The sequence below is a fragment of the Myotis nattereri genome (genome assembly GCF_964212035.1).
Source record: "Myotis nattereri genome assembly, chromosome: 15".
NCBI classification, from domain to species: Eukaryota; Metazoa; Chordata; class Mammalia; order Chiroptera; family Vespertilionidae; genus Myotis; species Myotis nattereri.
This window is the reverse complement of record NC_138090.1, coordinates 8405524-8425496: the sequence shown is the minus strand read 5'-3', so window position 1 is coordinate 8425496 and position 19973 is coordinate 8405524.

Genomic DNA, 19973 nt, shown 5'->3' with positions numbered 1-19973 from the left:
TCCCCTGAGTTCAGGTTAAATTATGTTCCAGGATCTTCCCAAGGTCCTCAAAGTTAAACGGGGCCACCGTGGCTGCCCAGAGCCACCACTGACATTGATCTTCGGATAACGGTACACACGTGGAGTACAGCTCTAGCAACCAAGCTATCTAAATTCCATAGCAACCCACCCTTTTTAACCTGTATGAAATCACCTTTCTTATTACTGGCAGAATCCTCACGGTAATATATAATCATCAACCTTATGTATTTGCTGTTTACCATCTGTTTCACATTCTAGCATATAAGTTCCTTGAAATCAGTGACCTTGTCAATATTGTCTAACATTTGAATTCTTACTATGTCCCAGTTACTGTGCTTGGGAGAATAAGTAAACAAACAGTTGGTGAATGTATAAATGAGAATTAAATGGAATTACACTTTGAAAAGAATTTTTAAACTGAAAAATGACATGAAGTATCACATCTGCATTGGTAATGTCCCAGTTGCACAACGGCTCTCAAACTCTGCAGACAGACACTACTATTACTACCTTCCAGCTATCATTTACTGAATACTTTTTTATAATTAATATGATACAGATATTACATTAATTCTCATATAGTGTCTATGATGCAATGTTATAATTTCCTCTTTCCCTTCCATTTACAGATAGAAAAACTGATGTGCATAGACTGTTAAGGGAGTTTAAAAGGAGAAGTGAGGGGAAGCATGTATGGAGGAACGGATCCAGATAAGTGGAAGAAAAACGAATGATGGATTCAAGACTTCCACTGGAAACATGGCTCTCATTGTGCTTTAAGACAGTAGAGTTATTAAGTTTAAAATAAAGATTTTATAATTCAATATGATTGGGAAGACTACAGGTAAATAAAGGTGAAGGCTTCTCAATAGCACTCTTTTGGATTTTTTTCAGGTAATGTAAAATCTGATATGTGTATATTTCATTCTCTGAGGGAACCTTTTCTTTTTTTCATAGAGCATTTCATGGATAAAATGTTCTGAACAAAACACTTTGGCACATAATCATCTTGAGAAGGATTAAGCAGACTACAGCTTGTGGACCAAATCCAGTGAGCTGCCTGTTTTCGTAAATAAAGCTGTATTACACACAGTCATTCCCAATTGCTTACATATTGTCTTTGGCTGCACTGGGACTACAGCAGCGGCATTGAGAAGTCTCAACCGAGACCTCAGGGTCTGCAAAGTCAAAACATGTACTCTCTGGCTCTTTAAAAAAGAAAGTTAGCCAAGCCCTGATTCAGAGGCTAGAATTGCCAGAACTTGCTGGTCAGGTACATGTAATGAGTAACATAAAGGAATCAAACAGACTTCAGAAATTCAACTGCTGCTCAGCTGGCATGGCTCAGTTGTTGAGCACTGACCTATGAACCAGGAGGTCAAGGTTCGATTCCTGTTCGGGGCACCTGCCCAGGTTTTGGGTTCGATCCCCCATATGGGGCTTGTAGGAGGCAACCGATTGTTTCTCTCATCATTGATGTTTCTCTCTCCCTCTCCCTCTCTCTCCCCATCTAAAATCAATAAAAATATGTTGTTGTTTTTTAAGAAGAAGTGCATGAGCAAAGATGTTCTGGTTGAAATGAAACCCTTCTCCACACCCAGCATTTAGTGAGTCCAGCTCTACCCTTTAGAAGCAGAGGAGTTAGTTTAGTTGACAAACGGCTTAAGAAATGAAAATGACAGAACCTTGCCAATCACATTTTGTTTTATCAAATTTTAAAATGTTCCATGGTAATTGCTGAAATCCAAGTGCAATCTGCCAAATTAGCCAGAGTTGGTATGGCAGTTCTAACTATTTCAGCATCACTCTGGGGTCAGGAGTGGTATGAATTCCTAGAAAGAATGTTGTTGGCACTATATGTCTGTGTCCATTTTTTGCCTTTTATCTGGAAAGATGGCTGATACTTTTACAATTCTAAAATTTCTTTCTAACGAAAGTGATAGGTAATCTGATCACAAATTGAGTTACTCTGACCAAACAGCAGGCATAGGTTTCCTCCTGGCCCTGATTTCCAGGAACACTAACGATACATCTGTTTTCTCCTTTATTTGAATAAAACCCAAAGTTGTGCAAATCTACAAATGTGATGAAAATGTTTAAAATGTAAATCATTTTGATAAAATTTGAAGGGGTAAGCCTCACAGCTAGGATGGGTTTCAATAAACATGTTACTGATGAACTTTGTCCAAGCACAATCTCATTGTATTTTCATTTGGGGACACCTCAAAATCTGGAATGATCATTGTTTCGGTTCTTGTACTATATCAAGGTTGAACGTGCCATTATATCAACACTATTACTTCGAAAAGTGTGTTTTTAAAAGCTTTTAAAAACAAAGATATTCAACACATATTATAAAATTTTATCAAGTAACGACTTTCAAAAATTCTTTTCCATTAATGCATTTTTCCCCAGTGTGGCACTTTTCAAGAGAAGAAAATCCTATCATCACCACTAAATCCTTCTTAAAGTTCTCATTGATCACAGCCTTAGAACAAGATTATTTTAAAAAATAGTCCTACACTGAGATAATATGTAAGAGATTTTGGAAAATCTCAACACTCCATTTTAGATTAAATCTAGCGCATTTTCAGGCTCAAGTCCCATTCTATTGATAAGGATGGATTATCAGTGTTCGCCTCTTAATTAAGGACAAACAATAACTATTGCTTCTTATAGCTGTAGCACAAATACCGTCACCTTTCCCTTCTGTATTAAAAATCCTATATTTGATCTATTTGTCATTTAGCTGAATAATACACTATTGTGCCTTTAAAGAATCGAGTATTGACTTAGGAAGAAGCAATCTACCTGGGGTAAGATTGTGTGTTTTTTATCATGATTGAATTGAAAGCTTTGCTACTATTGCCATTAGTTCAAAACTAACAGAAGAGAACAGCGGACTTTTAAGTTGGCTTTAGATGGTGATAATGAATAAGTAATTTGTTTAATTAAGGTACTTTTAATTTGGGGCAAAAAGCCAATTTGGAAGACATTTTATGCTTTACTCTAAAATGTTATAAGTAGTTCTGGATCAGAAGCGTTACTGATAACAAACCTTCAAAGATACGTTTTTGATTTTGTTGTTGTGTTGCCATATGTTGGTATCCATGAGCTCAAAATTAAAGCAATGTTTACTCTTTGATAAAAAAAAATATTTGTTCTTAGATCAAAGAATAATTTACACACGGAGCAACCATTTAGCACCACTCTAACACTGAAATATAAGAAACGATGTGTTAATCCATATTATAGACAGCATTTGACAGTTCTACAATCATAAAATAAAAGCAATTAAGACAGCCATCTACTGCGCCCCTGTCTTTTTCCAGTCTGGTGAAAAAATCGAGACCCAAGTGAATTGTCAAAGATGTCAATTGGAGATGGAAATCCAGATGTTGGGAAGTCTCTAAAGTGCCTGGGGTTTCGTTTTTTTTTGTTTTGTTTTGTTCATTTTGTTTGTTTGCTTTTGTTAGAATCAGATGCCAGTGGAGCCTTAGCTAGCAAGTGATTTACTAGGGAAAAATCCTCTGAGAAAAAACCAAAAAATAAACAACAATAAAAAACAGGGAGCGGGGGGCTTGGTGCACCTTTAGACTTCAATGCAGGTTAACTTCTGTGGAATCAAGAGAAGGGAAGAAGGCTACACGTGTCTTAGACTGCAGTACTGTTATAGGAAAGTTTTGGTAAATCCAATGACAAGACCCAGAGCCAAGCTGTCAATCAGAGGAGTCCCATGTCTCCCAGCAACCAGCTGCTGAGTCACTGGCTCTGAGCAGCTTCTGTGGGTAAAGGCTGTGAAGGAACTTAGAGTGTAGCAGCTGAGGCCACTGGCCAAGCATGCCTCCTGCTGTTGGAGATCTGAGAGAGACATTTTTATGGCCACCACGGTAACCTAACCTACTAATGCCACTTTTCTCATATAACTAAAAGTGCCTTCTAATATTCTGTACCTGGGGTACCTGCGGTGACAACTGACCTTGAATTTGCACCCTATCTTCCTCGTCCTCTAAAGAAAGGTTTTATTTGGCAGTGGGTGATGATTCACTGCTGGAGAGGAACAAGGGCCATACTGTTAGGAGGTCTTCATATGATGACGAGAAGAGAGCAGTACTTTAGGTGGTGAAGATGATGGTAAGTAACAGGATTGGTGATTATGAGTAATGCCTTTATTCACTAGTTATTCCAATAGCCATTTTATTTGAGCGAATGCTAATGGTCTCATTAGATAGTAAGTCTACCAGGGGGTCATTTTCCTCCATTTGAAAAAGGTAGCATAGACCCAGGTTCTGTGAAAGGTCCCTCACTCTTCTAGTACCAAGTGTCAAGTCAATTAACTCATCCCAACCTTATTTCCTAAGCTGGGCATCTAAAGATAGGCAACAACAACTGCTCTGCTTTTACATACATTTATTTCCGATTGGATGGCCATGGCATAGCCCCTTTTCCTCGCTCACTACTTTCTGAGGACCTACCGTGCAGAAGCCCCTGAGAGTCTTGGCCACTTGTATATGAGTCTATCACAGTCGTTGACTAGAGATCAATGTTGGAGCATAGAAGTTAAGAGAATAAATGTTAGAGCCATAGAGTCAAAAAACCTAATTCAGCTCTCGCCGGTTAATTCAGTTGGTTAGAGCATCATCCCGATACACCGAGGTTGTGGGTTCCATCCCAAGTCAGGGGACATGCAAGAATCAACCAACGGATGTATAAATAAGTGGAACAACAAATCAATATTTCTCTCTCTCTAAAAAAATCAATCAATAAAATTAAAAAAAACAAAAAACGACTTCAACTGCCCTTTTTTGACCTCTAATCCCTCTAATTGAAACAAACTAGCTGTCAATGCTTCTAATTTTTCTAAGCCTCAGTTTCCCCATTTCACATAAAGAGGACCAACAATTCCAATCCTATAAAATTAAATAAGGTAAACGTATACAAGAGCCCTAACTGTTAGGAAAATGGGGACTATTACTATACTGATATTATTACATCATTTTTAAAAACACAGCACTAAATGGTGATGCTCTGCTTGGCAGTGACAACTGACCTCGAATGTGCGCCCTATCTTCCTTGTCTCTCTGCGGATGATCAAGGTGCTGCTAGTCAAGAAGGCCACTAGACAGATAGGAGCTCCTCACCAGCTAACTCACCAAAATAACCAGAAACTATCCTCAAAAATTATCTTACTCATGACACAGTGAAGCAATATGTCCTAATTGTTATTAGCTTGGTGGCCCATTTTGGAAAAATTAAAATACTTCCTGGAAGTAAAGTATAATAAAAACAACCAAAATTTATACATTGAACAAAAGAATGGTTGAAGAAAACGGGTAGACCAGACACCTAAAATCCATCAATTCAGTCCATAATATGACTTATGTCTGTGAATCTCTGCTTAACGTGGCATAAGGAGAGCAATATCAATTTATTCGAAACAGAAAATTGGCTGCTTTGGAGATGTTTATCTTTTTGTGAAAAATCAAATAGGTTTACATTTAAAGAGGTTTTTTGAAAACCTACTCTATTTGATTTTACATAAAGCCATTAAATTTTGAATAGCTAAATAAAAATATACGGGAACCAAAGCACAACTAGGAATGCACAAACATAAACCCATTTGCTTTCCTTCCTGTACCCAATTTTAACATCGTATAATGAGAATAAATATTAAAATGAGATTTGATGTCCCAAATCCCTCCCACTTTTAAGGGTGTCTTTCATTGCTTCAGTTACCAGTTCCCCTGGTATAAAAATATATGCTCCCTCACAAAACACTCCTACTCCAACCTCATCCCTCTTCCCAACTCCCTCTGTGTACCTTTATTATTTTCATGATGGTGCTAATCACAGATCCTACTCATTGTTAATTTACTTTTTTTTTTTAATGTTCTTTACTCAAATGTAAGTGTCAGGATGACAAAAGCCAAGCATCTCTCCTTTTCTCCTCTATGTCTAATGCCTGTCAGTCTCTGACACCCAGAAGCTAGTCCAACGCTTTCTGAGGGGGAGGAAGCAAATGAGATCATCAGCAAGAACATGAAGGAGGGGAGGGAGGAAAAGAAAGCAATGACAGAGAGGAGAAACGAGAAAGAGGGGCAGAGAAGGAGGGGAGAACTGAGAGGGGGAAAGGGAAGTAACTCAAGCTTATCCCAGGAACTGGGGGGTGGGACTGTTTCCTTTGGAGTCCCCATTACCACCTACTGCATCACTTCTAACAATCCTCACTTCCTTTCTGAGTCCTGCCATCCGTCTCAATTGCAGGTCAAGTCACACCATGGAACCATCTTTTGCTCGATGTGCTGTTCATTCCGGGTTACTGTGCTAGCAGAGTTTACTAAAGCGTTGGCCGTAGCCGAGGGGAATTCTTTAAGACGGGAAACCCTTATATTGAACATGAGACTTCACTGTTCCTACTAACTGATGGACGTTTCTCACACAGACGATTTGTCCCCAGGAACGGTCATTTTTTTTTTCTATCTTCCCCATCCCACATCTCTCTATTCTCCGTGTTCCCAGAAAAGGCCACCCCTTCCCAGCCTAGTTTGTCATGCAGAGCAATTGAGACCTCCTTCCTCCCAGTCCTGCTTCTGTATTCATTTTGCTTCCTGCTGCAAAGATATTGCTTACTTACTGGTAATTTATTTATATCTTACCTCATTCCACAGAGACTTCGTGGTGTTGCAGAATCACCTGCAATAAAAACAAACAAACCTGTAAGTACAAGATGAGCAAAGAATTATGATTAATACAATTTTGTTCAACTGGAGTCAAAAATGGAGGGCAAAGCAAATGAGTTAAAATGCGAGATGAAGGCCAGAAAATGTTTATGTCAGAGAAAAAAGAAGGGTGGGCAGGGAATAAAGGGAATCAAATATATGGTGATGGAAGAAGACTGGACTTTGGATGGTGGACACACAATATGATAGATAGGTGAGATATTATAGACTAGTACTCTTCAAACCTATATATCTTATTAATCAATGTTACCCCATAAATTAATTTAAAAATAAAAGTAAAAACAAACAAACAAACACAAAACAAAAATGTGAGCTCTAGACCTGGCCCGAGTGATGAATAAAACACCAAAGCGACACACTGAGAGCGCATCTTCAGACTCTCCGTTAATCTGCATATTTGGTTCTGAGCTTCCAAGCAGCCGAAATGTAAAGGGAAACATGGCTAGTTTTATAACGCTTACTTTCCACATGCAATGAACATAACAGCTCCTTGGGGAGAAGCAAAGCTTTCCCTAACATTTAACTTTAAAAAAATATTTTATATGCACAAATATTGAGAAACAATAAACAGAGGGCAAAGAAATGAGCTCGGAGGCACGATCCTGGTCCTGAACTACTGAACTCACGAATAAGAGAGACTGCAGAGCTCATGGAAAGTAGAAAGCCCTGGCTGGCATGAGAATGGGGGCACCGGCAGGAAAGGGGTGTCTGGTGGACCCAGGTACTTGGAGAAGAGGGCATTAGCATGAGCAGTCTACGTTCTCTTTTGCCTTCTTTTGCATCGCGGCAGGCCTCCACCTTTCCCATGCGTCAGTGTGATGGCTAGATTTCTTTATATTTACATCCTTGAGATGGCACAAAGGCAGCCTCCTCACTGGGCCACAATCCATACACTGGAACCGGGGGCAGACAGAGCTCTGGGCTAGAACTTTAATGTGCCACTCACTGAAACAGCTATTTCCCTTAATGGTCTCTATCCAAAGGATAGCCCAGTGAAGGTGACATTGGCTATTAACCTATTCTGAGTGTGGGAGGCCCACACAAATGATGCCTGAATTGTTTCTCAAGAACAATTTGGGTGTGAATAGAAACGGCAAAATAGGCTCTGTCACCCACGAATAAAAGATCCCTCTCATACGTGCAGAAGTTATTCTTCAAGATTCCCCAGTTAAGAGAGCAGGCTTATCACCATGAGCAGATATATAGATATGAGGACGATTTTTTAAAGTCAGTGAAACAAAAGTAACAGGCTTTACCACTGATTGTGTTTATTAAATTGCTCAGCATGACATTGTTAATAGTCTCAAAAAAACAATTTGGGTGTGCAAAGTGACCCAGAATAGAGCCCATTAGGATGCCTAAGCTGTTTTTAAATATCCACTGAGTGTTTTTTGTGAGTTGCCCTTCAAGGAAGGAGACTGTAAAGGCATGGGAGGCAGCCTTGCTCCTGCCTTCATCACAGGCTCCTCTCAGGCTAATCACTGAGAAGGCCACGGCTCCTCAGTGAATGTAGGTCAAGAAGACTCATCTCAGTCTTGTCTTAGGTCCAGATTCCTGAGGGGAAAAACAAGTGTATGTACACATATCTGTGTATGATTTATATACATAAATGCATACCCTATAATATACAAAGGTATATACATATTTATAGATTATATATATATATGTATATACCTTATAACACACACACACATATATACAGCAAATACACACACACACACACACACACACACACACACATGAATATATATATTTGGCACCAAAAGCCCTTCACCTGGTTCTGCAATGATTATTGACTCAGCAAAGGGTTCACAATGATGGCAGCATTTGGAAAAATGTTTTGTTGAGGAATATTCCTAGTGAATTAGACTCAATCCACTGATGTGATTGCCAGAGACAGTTTTAAGTAATAGCATGTCAGGAAGCAGGAAATTCATAGAAAGGGGAAGTGGGAGGGGAGGAGAGAAAGATGATACTGTTTAGGAAATGGCAAAAGTTTCCCAGAGTACAAGCTGATTGGGAGTCCGTTGCCCTGTGTGAACTGTTGCTGAAACACGCAGCTTTCTTACAGGGAGACTCGGGATTGAAGTCTACAGCACTGGGGGAGCTAGAAATGGGCCACGCGCTGCAGGGAGGAAAGAGCCAAGGCCAAGAAGAAATGAGCATTTAATGTGCACTCAGGATACAACCAGCTGTTTGCTAGTCATTTCAAATATATTAATACATATGTTATTATATATATACTAGAGGCCCAGAGCACAAAAATTTGTGCACTCGGGGAGGTCTGTTAGACTGGCCTGTGCCCTCTTGCAGTCTGGGACCCCCCAGGGGATGTCCACCTGCCAGCAGAGAGCAGGCCTAAGCTGCAGTCTGACATCCTTAGCACTGCTGAGGAGGCGGGAGAGGCTTCCACAACCATCGCTGTGCTGGCAGCCATCAGCGTGGCTTGAGGCTGAGCACAGCCCCCCCTTTGGGAGCACACTGACCACCAGGGGACAGCTCCTGCATTGAGCGTCTGCCCCCTGGTGGTCAGTGTGTGTCATAGTGACCAATCATTCCCATTCATTCTGCTGTTAGGGTCAATTTGCATATTACCCTTTTATTATATAGGAGATATATATATATATATATATATATATATATATATATATATATATATATATATATATATATATAACTAGAGGCCAGATGCATGAAATTCATGCAAGAGTAAGCCTTTCTTTTCCCAGCTGCCGGCACTGGCTTCCGTCCGGCACCCGGGACCTGGGCTTCCCTCACAGCCCTGGCTTTGTCTGGAAGGTCGTCCGGAAGGTCATTAGGCTGCCTGCTCTAATTAGCATATTATGCTTTCATTATTATAGATATGATAAACTTCTATTCTGAATTCCCAAATCTCTTAATAATACATTTTGTAGCTTGTAAATGTAAAATCTGACCTGACCTAGAACTCATTTTGTGGCATGACCTGACTTGAAAGGATGTAAGTCAATTGTAGTATTTTAATATTCAAAATATTATTGTAGTATTAATATGTCAGTGCTATAAAATATGAAATATATACTCAATATTATCTTTTTAAAATCTGGAAAAATACTCTGAATTCTGAAATGTTTAACACCAAGAGTTTAGAGCAGAGATTGTGGTCCTTTTTCACCAGTGGTAAACTCTCAATAGGGGATGTCTACATGTTTTTATGCCTTTTGAGTATTTGCTCATTGAGCCCTCATTACATCCTTTAGGGGTAGATGTGATGATTCCTGTCCATAAATATATATATAAGGCGTATTAGGGATTGTTTACTAGTTCATGTTAACACAGTTTACAAACATCGAAAATGTCTTTCTGACTTCAAATGTCATTTACTGTGCTACTTATCAGAAAAGTGCTCACATGAGCATAAAGACAGGAGGAAAAATGAAAAAAAAATGTAAAACAAAAGTCTATTTCTCTGATATCCATTTTTAAAAACAACAATCCCATCAGCCTCAAATCTGTGTGTTTTTATAAGAGGCCAAAAAATAATTAACAATATTAGAAAATAAAATACTTTTCAAGATTTAGTTAAGTCACTCTCCCAGGGATACTGGGAGTTCAGACTTGGGGTTCCTGAATCTGATTTGCAAAGATAACACCTCTCATTGCTCTTTGACTCAGAAGTTCTCAACCCTGAATTAAAACCAAATCAGTGGTGAATGAATGTCACCTGTCCCCACTTTCCCATAGATTTTGACAAATGGAAAATTATCAGCACCCTGCCTAAAACTCCCCATTCACATTGAAGGTATTCAATAAATACATATATTGAATGTGTCAGTGTTATTTAATTAATGAAATATATATTTGGCTATATGGTTTAAAATTGTATCATCAAGCTTCAAAACTTGCCTAATAGCAGTAAATTGCAGAACTCTTCACAAAGTGGTTGAAAAAGCCACTGCCACCTAATCCTTCTCAAAGTATTAAAATAGGACTTTCGTGGGTTGTAGCCTCAAGATGGTATCTCATCAAAATAGTCTGGGGATGTGGAGGAGATAAATTGAGGCAGATTAAAAATTGTAAGAATTTATTGGAGTAAAAATCCATTCGAATAGGACAGCATCAAAGCAGAAGTGGTGAGGACCATTCTGCAGACAGGAGCCAGGAAAGACTTGTATAGACAAAGTGCAGAAGCAAAGATGGGAGATCATTTGATTGGCTATAGCTTAGAGCTTGGTTGGCTGTTTGTGATTGGTTGTCCTAAGCATTTTCATTTGGTGACCTTGAGGCACTTGTAGGGTTAGATTTTGGTTTGTTTACTAGGATGACTTGGCATATGAGCCACCTCTAATGGCCTCCTTGTTTAATTAATTTAACAGGAGAAATGCATTCTCTGTGTCTATTATACCACTACACTGCGTGCATGCCCACAAAGAAAAGTTGAAACAATCCATTTCTATCTTTAAGTTTAAATAAAACGGCACTGATTTCTTCAGGAGGAAATCAAATGCGTAACAAGTTGATATGCAGCAGAACACAAAACATTTGGCAGGCATCAATTGTGCTAAATATATGGCATTAAATTAATTGCAAGCTATGTAGCATCTTTATAGGATATATATTCAAATGCTAGAAAGAGGGACTTTCCCTGCTAGATTCCAATGGTTTGGTTGGCCATATAATAAAATTAAACACAGAACATGCAGCCATTTCGGCCTAGAAAAACACCCACATTTAGTAATATAAAATCTTTTGGTTGCGATGATCACTCTGCCACTTACAGAGATGTGACAATTTAGAAAGACAATGGGTATTCTATACAATGGAGTTTCTAAGTAGCATCCATAAGAATAAATAAAAGCATAAACCACAGCTGTTTAGACAGATGAGGCAACAAGGGAACCAGTTATCCATTCATCCCTTGTTAGCATAGAACAACTGCTTTGCCAGTGGGTTAGATCTCCCTCTGTCTTATTTACATGGGCTTGTGCAGTCTTGTCATTATTTTATCAGTGTATAATATAGCCATACATTAAGGGATGACCCTAATAAGTGATATGCTATTGGGATTTGTCACTCTGCCAAGGAAAATTTGCATGAGACTTTTAAAAAGTCTAAAGTGCCTGTAGTTCCAACATTTTATGAGCAGAAGCAGTATCTTTTGCTTGAAGGCATGTCCATGAGTTGTTATGTAAATTTCTTTTACTTTTACATTAGAAAACAATTTTAAATTGTAAGTTGTAGGTCACCAGCTATTTCCATAGCATGGACGTGCTCACGCAGACACCTCTGCCCCCAAGGATACCTTTGCCTCCAAGAATTATTCCATAACTTTATTTTTCTATATCTCCAAACCATGTAACATACTAACATAAAGTTGACACCAATTACAAATAAAAATAATTTTACTGTGTTTATCATTTTAAATCTCAACTCAGTCAATGGTTCTATTCATTTTCTTATTAAATATTTTTTAAATCAATGTCATTAGTTATATTTCAAAATATTTGCACTTGCTTTTGTATTTGCCATTTAAAGTTTTTAGAGTGTGGACATTTAAAAACTTTGTATTGAATGTATTGGGATGACATTGGTGAATAAAATTATATAGTTATCCGGTGTACAATTCTATAATACATCAACAGTACACTGTATTGTGTGTTCACCACCTCAAATCAAGTTTCCTTCCATCACATTTATCCCCCTTTATCCTCTTCTATCTCCCTCCCCAACCTTTCCCCCTGGGAATCAAAATACTGTTGTCTGTGTCTATGAATTTGTTTATTTATTTATTTATTTTGCTTAATCCCTTCACCTTTTACACCCAGCTCCCCAACGCCCCTCCCCTCTGAGAGCTATCAGTAGATCTCTGTATCTATGGGTCTGTTTCTATTTTGTTTGTTAGTTTATTTGGTTACCTAGAAGTGGGATCATAATGGTATTTGTCCTTCTCTGACTGGCTTATTTCACTTAGCCTAACAGTTTCTAGGTCCATCCATGCTGTCTCATTAGGTAAAATTTCCTTCTTTTTTATGGTTAAGTATTCCATTGTGTGTATGTACCATAGCTTTTTTTAATCCACTCATCTACTGGTAGGCATTTGGGCTGCTTCCAGATCTTGGCTATTGTAAATGACACTTCAATGAACAGAGGGGTGCATATATAGAATGTGGACATCTTTGCAGGACCATTATTCTGCATACATAGGAGCGTTCATTTTGAAGTATAGAGAATGAGGGTATAATTGTTACCATGATCTACAAATCATCATATTTTAGCTAATACTCCTCAAGATAGAAATAAAATAAATTTAAAATATATAAATATAAATATAAATATAAATATAAATAAGACAGATGCTGAATTGAAAATGAGAGGACATGGATGTATGGACAATTACAAAGTAGACAAAGAAGACCTCTCTGAGAATTGAATGACAAAGTTAGTTAAGCAGATATCCAGGGAAAGGACACTCAGACAGAGGGATTAAAAAGTACCAAAGCCCTAAACCAGAATGAGTTTGGAATATCCTTAACACAGAAAGAAGATGACAGAAAGATAATTCATTGAGGAAAGAGATTAAAATAAGAGTAACATTCAAACTCCTTAACACAAATTACATGATTTTATGAGATGTGAGCCCTGCCTATTTCTCCACCCTTTCCTGCATGTGGTAGTCACTGGAAAGGTTTAAGCAGTGTTCACACCACTGTGCTATATTGCTGAAAGTTCACTTTGGCTGATTCATGGAGAATTAATTATAAGGGACAAGAGAGGAGTTAATGAAATCAACTTGTTAAAGAAGACCAGAGAAGAAACAAGCTTAGAGAGATGGAGTTACACTTTATTATTAATATTAATGCGGGCCGAGAGAAAACTGTATTTCAAATTCTGGGCCCCGACATGGAGGAAGTTTCCCTATTTATATCTTTTTACCTTCTCTGTCTCCCAAATATGGGGTTTTCTGGTCCCCTTTGCAAGTTCTTAAAGAGCCCTATGTGCTGGGGCTTTGAGACCTCAACCAAAGGCCTGGTCTGGCACCAACACTGATAACTTCTTCTGGGGAATGGGAGCAGTCTTATTTTCCTTATTATTTAAGCAAGCAAGCATTTACAAGAACCACAATAGAAGGGTTAAAATTTCAAACAGCAGTTTTTATATAAGATGGATGCTTCAAACCAGGAGGTGTTTAAAGTGGCTTGTGGGAGAGACAATGGTAGCACTGGAGATAGAGAGCAGGGGCATCTATGAAGTATTCTGTGGATGTAAATTCTGCAGTGGAATTCCTCAACCTTGGAACTACTGACATTTTGAGACAGACAGTTCTTTGTGTAGGGAACTAGTCTGTGCATTGTTGAGAAGCGCTGATGGCAGGATGAGAAGGATGGTGTACAGGTGAGGGAAGAAGAGCAATTCAGGATGACTCCTGGGTGTCTGGCTTTCTTAAGTGAAATTGTAGCATCTCTTCCTTATTGTTCTCAGTACACTTAAAGCTGGTTTTTATATTAATCAGAAGACTAGTGACATTGAGGCCTTTAAGAGAATCTCAAGGAGAATAGTTTGTAAGAAGAGCTTAAAACGCTTTTTAAAAAAGTGCTTTTTCTAACAATAAAGTGTCACACTTGACTCTCTGGAAGTGAAATTTTATGGGCCTCTTTCCGCAAACACAAAATAACCAGTTTGGGTTCTATTATATGTCAGGTGATTATATTTCTAATCTCCTTTCTCTGAGCTCCAAGTTCATTTTAGAGGGGATTCACTTTGATTCAATGATAGAAGGGATGGATCTGAGAGGGAAACAGTCAAAATATAGATTTGCTAAAATTTACTATATACAGAACAAGAAAATCACAGTGAACTATGCTCCCATGAAGCACAACACTCTAATAAACACTTGTTTTTGCCTTTAAATATTATTGATAATTATTTACTTACTAGAGGCCCTGTGCATGGACACTCGTGCACTTGGGGGTAGGAGAGTCCATTAGCCCGGCCTGCTCCCTTTCACAGTCAAGGAGCCCTCGGGGGATGTCGCCTAGGCCCACAGGAAGCGGGCATAAGCATAATTATTGGCATATTATGCTTTGATTGGTTGAACGGATGACTGGATGACCAGACACTTCGCATATTAGGCTTTTATTATATAGGATAATTATATGACCTGTCACCATAACTTAATTGGGAATTTTTCTCTGGCATAAACCACATTTTATTTTCCTTTTTATCCACGCTTCCTGGCACACAGGTAGTTGTAGTGGGTATTCATTGATTTCTGTATGCAAAATAGCTCAGACACACCCAACCACCTTCTACTGATTTAGAATCCCCTTTCAATTCAAGTCATTCTCTAGGAGCTTGTCAATCAAGATACCAAAGCTTCCTAGACTCCGGATTGAGTCCATCATAATCTTTTGACCAGCAGGATTGGCACAACTTAGAGTACATGTGTATCCTTGAACCAATCAGCAGCCTTTCTTGATTCTTCTTCTTATAATTTTTCATTTGGGGTTTGAATAGTATGAGCAAAAAGGATAGGACACTGCGCTTATAGCACCTGGATGAAGAATTCCTGTGTTGTAAGAATGTTGGTCTGAAGAAGAATCTAACATTCAGAGAGAAAACAAGAGTTGCAAGGCCTATACTTTTCTGAAGTCATGACTAAGACTAGGTCCTTACTAGGTCAGGTAAGGCAAACAATTCCTCCTGGTTAAGATTGTTCGAGTCAGACTACCTCTCTTGCCAATAAGAGTACTGCCTGATACAGTAGGTGATAAAAAGAAAATGTATTGATAGTATCAGTAAGAGTTTGAGGTATAACTTATGTGTTTTCCTCTCTTTCTGAACTGGAAGGGAAAAATGTAACAAAATTATTTAAAAGAAATACCTCACAAAACATTTATAAGGTCAACATAAATGGGCATGTTTTTAAAGGTTATATGGCTTAGGAGATAGGAACAGGAGACTGGATGGGAGTAGCCGGATTCTCTAGAGTTTACTTGGGATCCATTCATTCATTAGAATCTTGATGAATGATTACCAATGGAACTCAAAAGAATGGGATATGGGAAAGCTGGCAAAGAGTTATAAGATCAAAGCTAGAGAAAGTACATTGCCCTAATAATACAGAGCTTAGAGGATAATTATTTATTGATTAATAATTAGTCATTCACTCATTCACTCAGCAATTGTTCGTGGTGTGAATATAATATGCTAGGAACTGTAACAGATATTATGAACATGAAAGTGAACCCCCCCAAAACAAAAAAAAAACAATTTCAAAAGGTCATATTTCTCAGACATAAATCTTACAGAGGCAGGTCAGTAATGAAAACCAGGGATACGAGCCATTTATAAGACAAGTAGAGGCCCGGTGTGCATATTCATGCACTGGTGGGGTCCCTTGGGGTGGCCTGCAGGGATCGGGACAAGACCCACAGTCCAATGCTGCCTGCAGCTCCTACCTGCCGTTCCCACTCAACCGGGCCCCACTGGGCCTGTCGCAGGCTTGCACCCAATCTGTCCTGATTGGGAGAGGCCTGCACCACCGCAGCAGCGCTTGCCAGCAGTGAGCCCTGCATCTGACACCCTCCCGAGGGGAGTGGCCTGCGGGATCCCTACATCCCCCGAGGGTTCCTGGATTGTGAGAGGAAGCAGATCAGGCCAAAGTACCCCACTGGTGCACGATCAGGTCCAGAAAGGGATGATGGGATGTGGTTCCTCAGTCTGATCAGCTGGACCCTAGCAGCTAGCTAACCTACCAGTCGGAGTGTCTGCCCCCTGGTGGTCAGTGCACATTATAGCAAGCAGTTCAACAGCCTTAGCATATCATTAGCACATTATACTTTGATTGGTTGAATAGTCGACCGGTCAGTGGACAACCGGACACGTAGCATATTAGGCTTTTATTGTATACGATAAGAAAAGTGGCAGATTAGGAGAATTTGTGAGCTGAAGCTCTTAAAACATTCAATATTAGTTTTGTTTTGTTTTTTAAAATATGTCTGGTGGCCAGATAGAGCCTGTTTAGCCTATGGGATCGCTGGTGTCCAAACTCTGACCTTCATAATTAGGCAAACAATTTCATGCAAAAGGTTCTATGGGAAAAGAGAAACTGTTGAACTCATTTATAAACGGCATCCTGGAAGAAGTAATATCTCAATGCTGAAGAATGAGTAGGTCTTACCCAGGTAAATGGAGACGAGAAAGCCAGGCAGATGGAACAGTAACTTCTAAGGCCTGCAAGTTAGGAGAGGTCATGGAGCACTGGGACCATGCAAGGCCTTGCACAGGGCGGGAAAACAGAGTCCTGGGGGATAAGGAAAAATGGCCCTGCAGAGTTCAGCTTATTAGCAAGGTTATGTCCACACCTGTGTACTCTTTGGTGAAACCATTTAATCTTAAATCTAACACATTTAATTAACAATAAGAAATAAAACCAAGGCCGAAACCGGTTTGGCTCAGTGGATAGAGCGTCGGCCTGCGGACTGAAAGGTCCCAGGTTCGATTCTGGTCAAGGGCATGTACCTGGGTTGCAGGCACATCCCCAGTGGGGGATGTGCAGGAGGCGGCTGACCGATGTTTCTCTCTCATCGATGTTTCTGACTCTCTATCTCTCTCCCTTCCTCTCTGTAAAAAATCAATAAAATATATTAAAAAAAAAAAGAAATAAAACCAAGGAGCTCCTTATACTGCTGACTTCAGACTTGCAACACACTATTGTCCCAAGAGATTTTCTTCTGCTGGCTAAGACCATGCTTGGCACAAAACAACACTGTCAAATGTAAGCTTGATTCCAGCAGAAAAAAAAAATGAAGATACTCCAGTCCCAGTTACTTACTGAAACTGTGCAGAAATCCAGATACCTGCCTACCTGACAATACATACAGAGAATGCCCTTAGGTTTTTTCCTATAAATATAAATTTGGGCTAAGCACATTTATAGACCAGATAGGAATTTTTTTTAAGGTTAAAGAGAGACAAGAGAAAAAAGATGGGCTACTCCCCAGACTAGATTTTTTTTTTTCCTTTTTACATTCTACACATCTAAATCCTGATTTATACTCAACAGATTGGAAGCTCTTTGAGGGTAGAAACAATGTCCAATTCTTCTTTCTTCTCTCAATGAATGGCACAGTTGTTCTTAAAGGCTACTCCTTATATGTGTTCAATCAATATTTAGGCAGCTGAACTGAACACTGTATTAGTTATCTACTAATGCATAAAAATTATCCCCCAAATTAATAGCTTGAAACAACAAAATTTATTATTGCACAATTTCTGCAGGTTAGGGATCTGGGAGTGACTTGGCTAGTGGATCTGGGTCAGGATCTTCCATAAAGTGTTGGCTGGGGCGGTAGTCATCTCAAGTCTTAACTGGTGAAGACACATGTCCAATTTCATTCGTGTGGTATTGTCAGGCCTGACAACACCCACTCCCAGGTGCATATCCATGGGCCTCTCCAACAGGACTGCTTTACAACTGGTTGCTGGCTTCCTTAAAGCAAGCAACCCAAGAGAGAACGTGAGAGAACACCCACGTGAAAGCCACACTTCTTTACAACCTAGTCTCAGGAATGACAGCTCATTATTTCTGCCAAAGTATATCCCTTACAATTAAGTCTAACCTCCAGCCCACACTCAAGGGCAAGAGGTTACACAAGGGCATGAATATCAAGAAACAGGGTTTATGTTCAACTGTCTTTGAGAACACCTACCACAAAACATCTTAAAGAGAAGCTGAGAAACAGAGTGTACTGCCACTCTGAATAAAACTGGGATTCGCTTACCGAGGAAAAGCTGATAGTGGATATGGGAAAGTAAATTATTGTATGTTGAGCAACTTCGCAAAAGGTCATACCCTTTGAAATGTGACTTAACCTCATGACTCCTAAAACCAACAGCAACATCAACCTCAAAATGGCTAGGGTGCTAGCCAGATTTTTACAGTGGAAATCAATGGAACAACTGACTTTTATGCATACTTTTTTTGTAATATGAGAACACAGAAGTATAGAGGTAGAGGCAACAAGAAGGCAGAATATTCCAGGAACTCACAGAAATTTGTGGGAGACACAGAATCATACAGCTGTGGAATTAGAGTTGAAGTTCATTATAACCACATCGGAGTAGCATAGAGAGTTTCAGTATTTTCTTAGGGGCACATTTACCTGTGAGATTCTACTTCAATGTCCATTTCTCCTTCTAGACAGGAAGAAGGCGCCATGATGCAATGGGCTGTAGTTCACTAACCAATTAAGTGGAATTGAGAATTCAATTTTTGGAGAAGGGGAAAAAACGGAAATAATCAAGGACTTTCTCGCTTTTTCTAGTTCTCAGAACACTGCCTGATACAGAGCAGATCCTCTTTATTACTTTTTATTTTTAGATTAAAAGAAGGAATGAAGAAATGTGTTTACACATCTTGTCTCTGCAAGGAAGAGATCTATTGTTTTATGACTATAGTCTCTTCTGAAGGAAGTAGCTGCTGGGTATGCATTAAACACCTTCCATTGCCAAAACACACACTGCCTCCTGACAAATTGCACAGAAACCTATAAGGGACTTGGCATAATAGGCTTACTCAAAAGGATGATTTGCAGCCCAATCATCCTCTCACAATGAGAGTTATACTGAGAAGCAATTAGTTGAAGTCAGCAAAGAAGAGACAGTGACTAAGCTGCCTTAATGGTAAAACACTAGCGTAGGTACTGCTAGGAGACCAGAAGACAAAACCTTTAATTTTATGTAAATAATGATAAGAGAGACTCCAATGTGGGGGAAGAGATTCTACTTCTTAGCGAGAACTGACTGTGGCTACCAAGGCTCTGTGTCATTTGTTCCTTCCTTATTTTTTTTAACCCTATGATCCTGTTGACATTAAATTTTCATTATCTGAACTACAGGAGAGTGTCTCTGGGTCTTGAGAGTTTGTATGTAAAATAATGTTACTGAGGCCCTAAGAGCAAAGGTCAGATTGAAGAGAAAGAGAGAAGTTAGGCAGATAGGGACCAGGACCATGGGGGGTGGGGAGGGGAGGAGGAGTAAAACCTAGAAACCCAACTAGATGGACTTACTAAGGCACCCCAACTGGGCATTTAAAAATGTATGGATATTGCTAAGACAGACAGTTTGCAGATAACCAATCCCAAGGCAGTAAGGCATATAAACCAATCCCAGGAATGTTGCTATGACAGAATTATTTGAAAAGACCAATCAGGAGCTAGCAAAGCTGTCTTC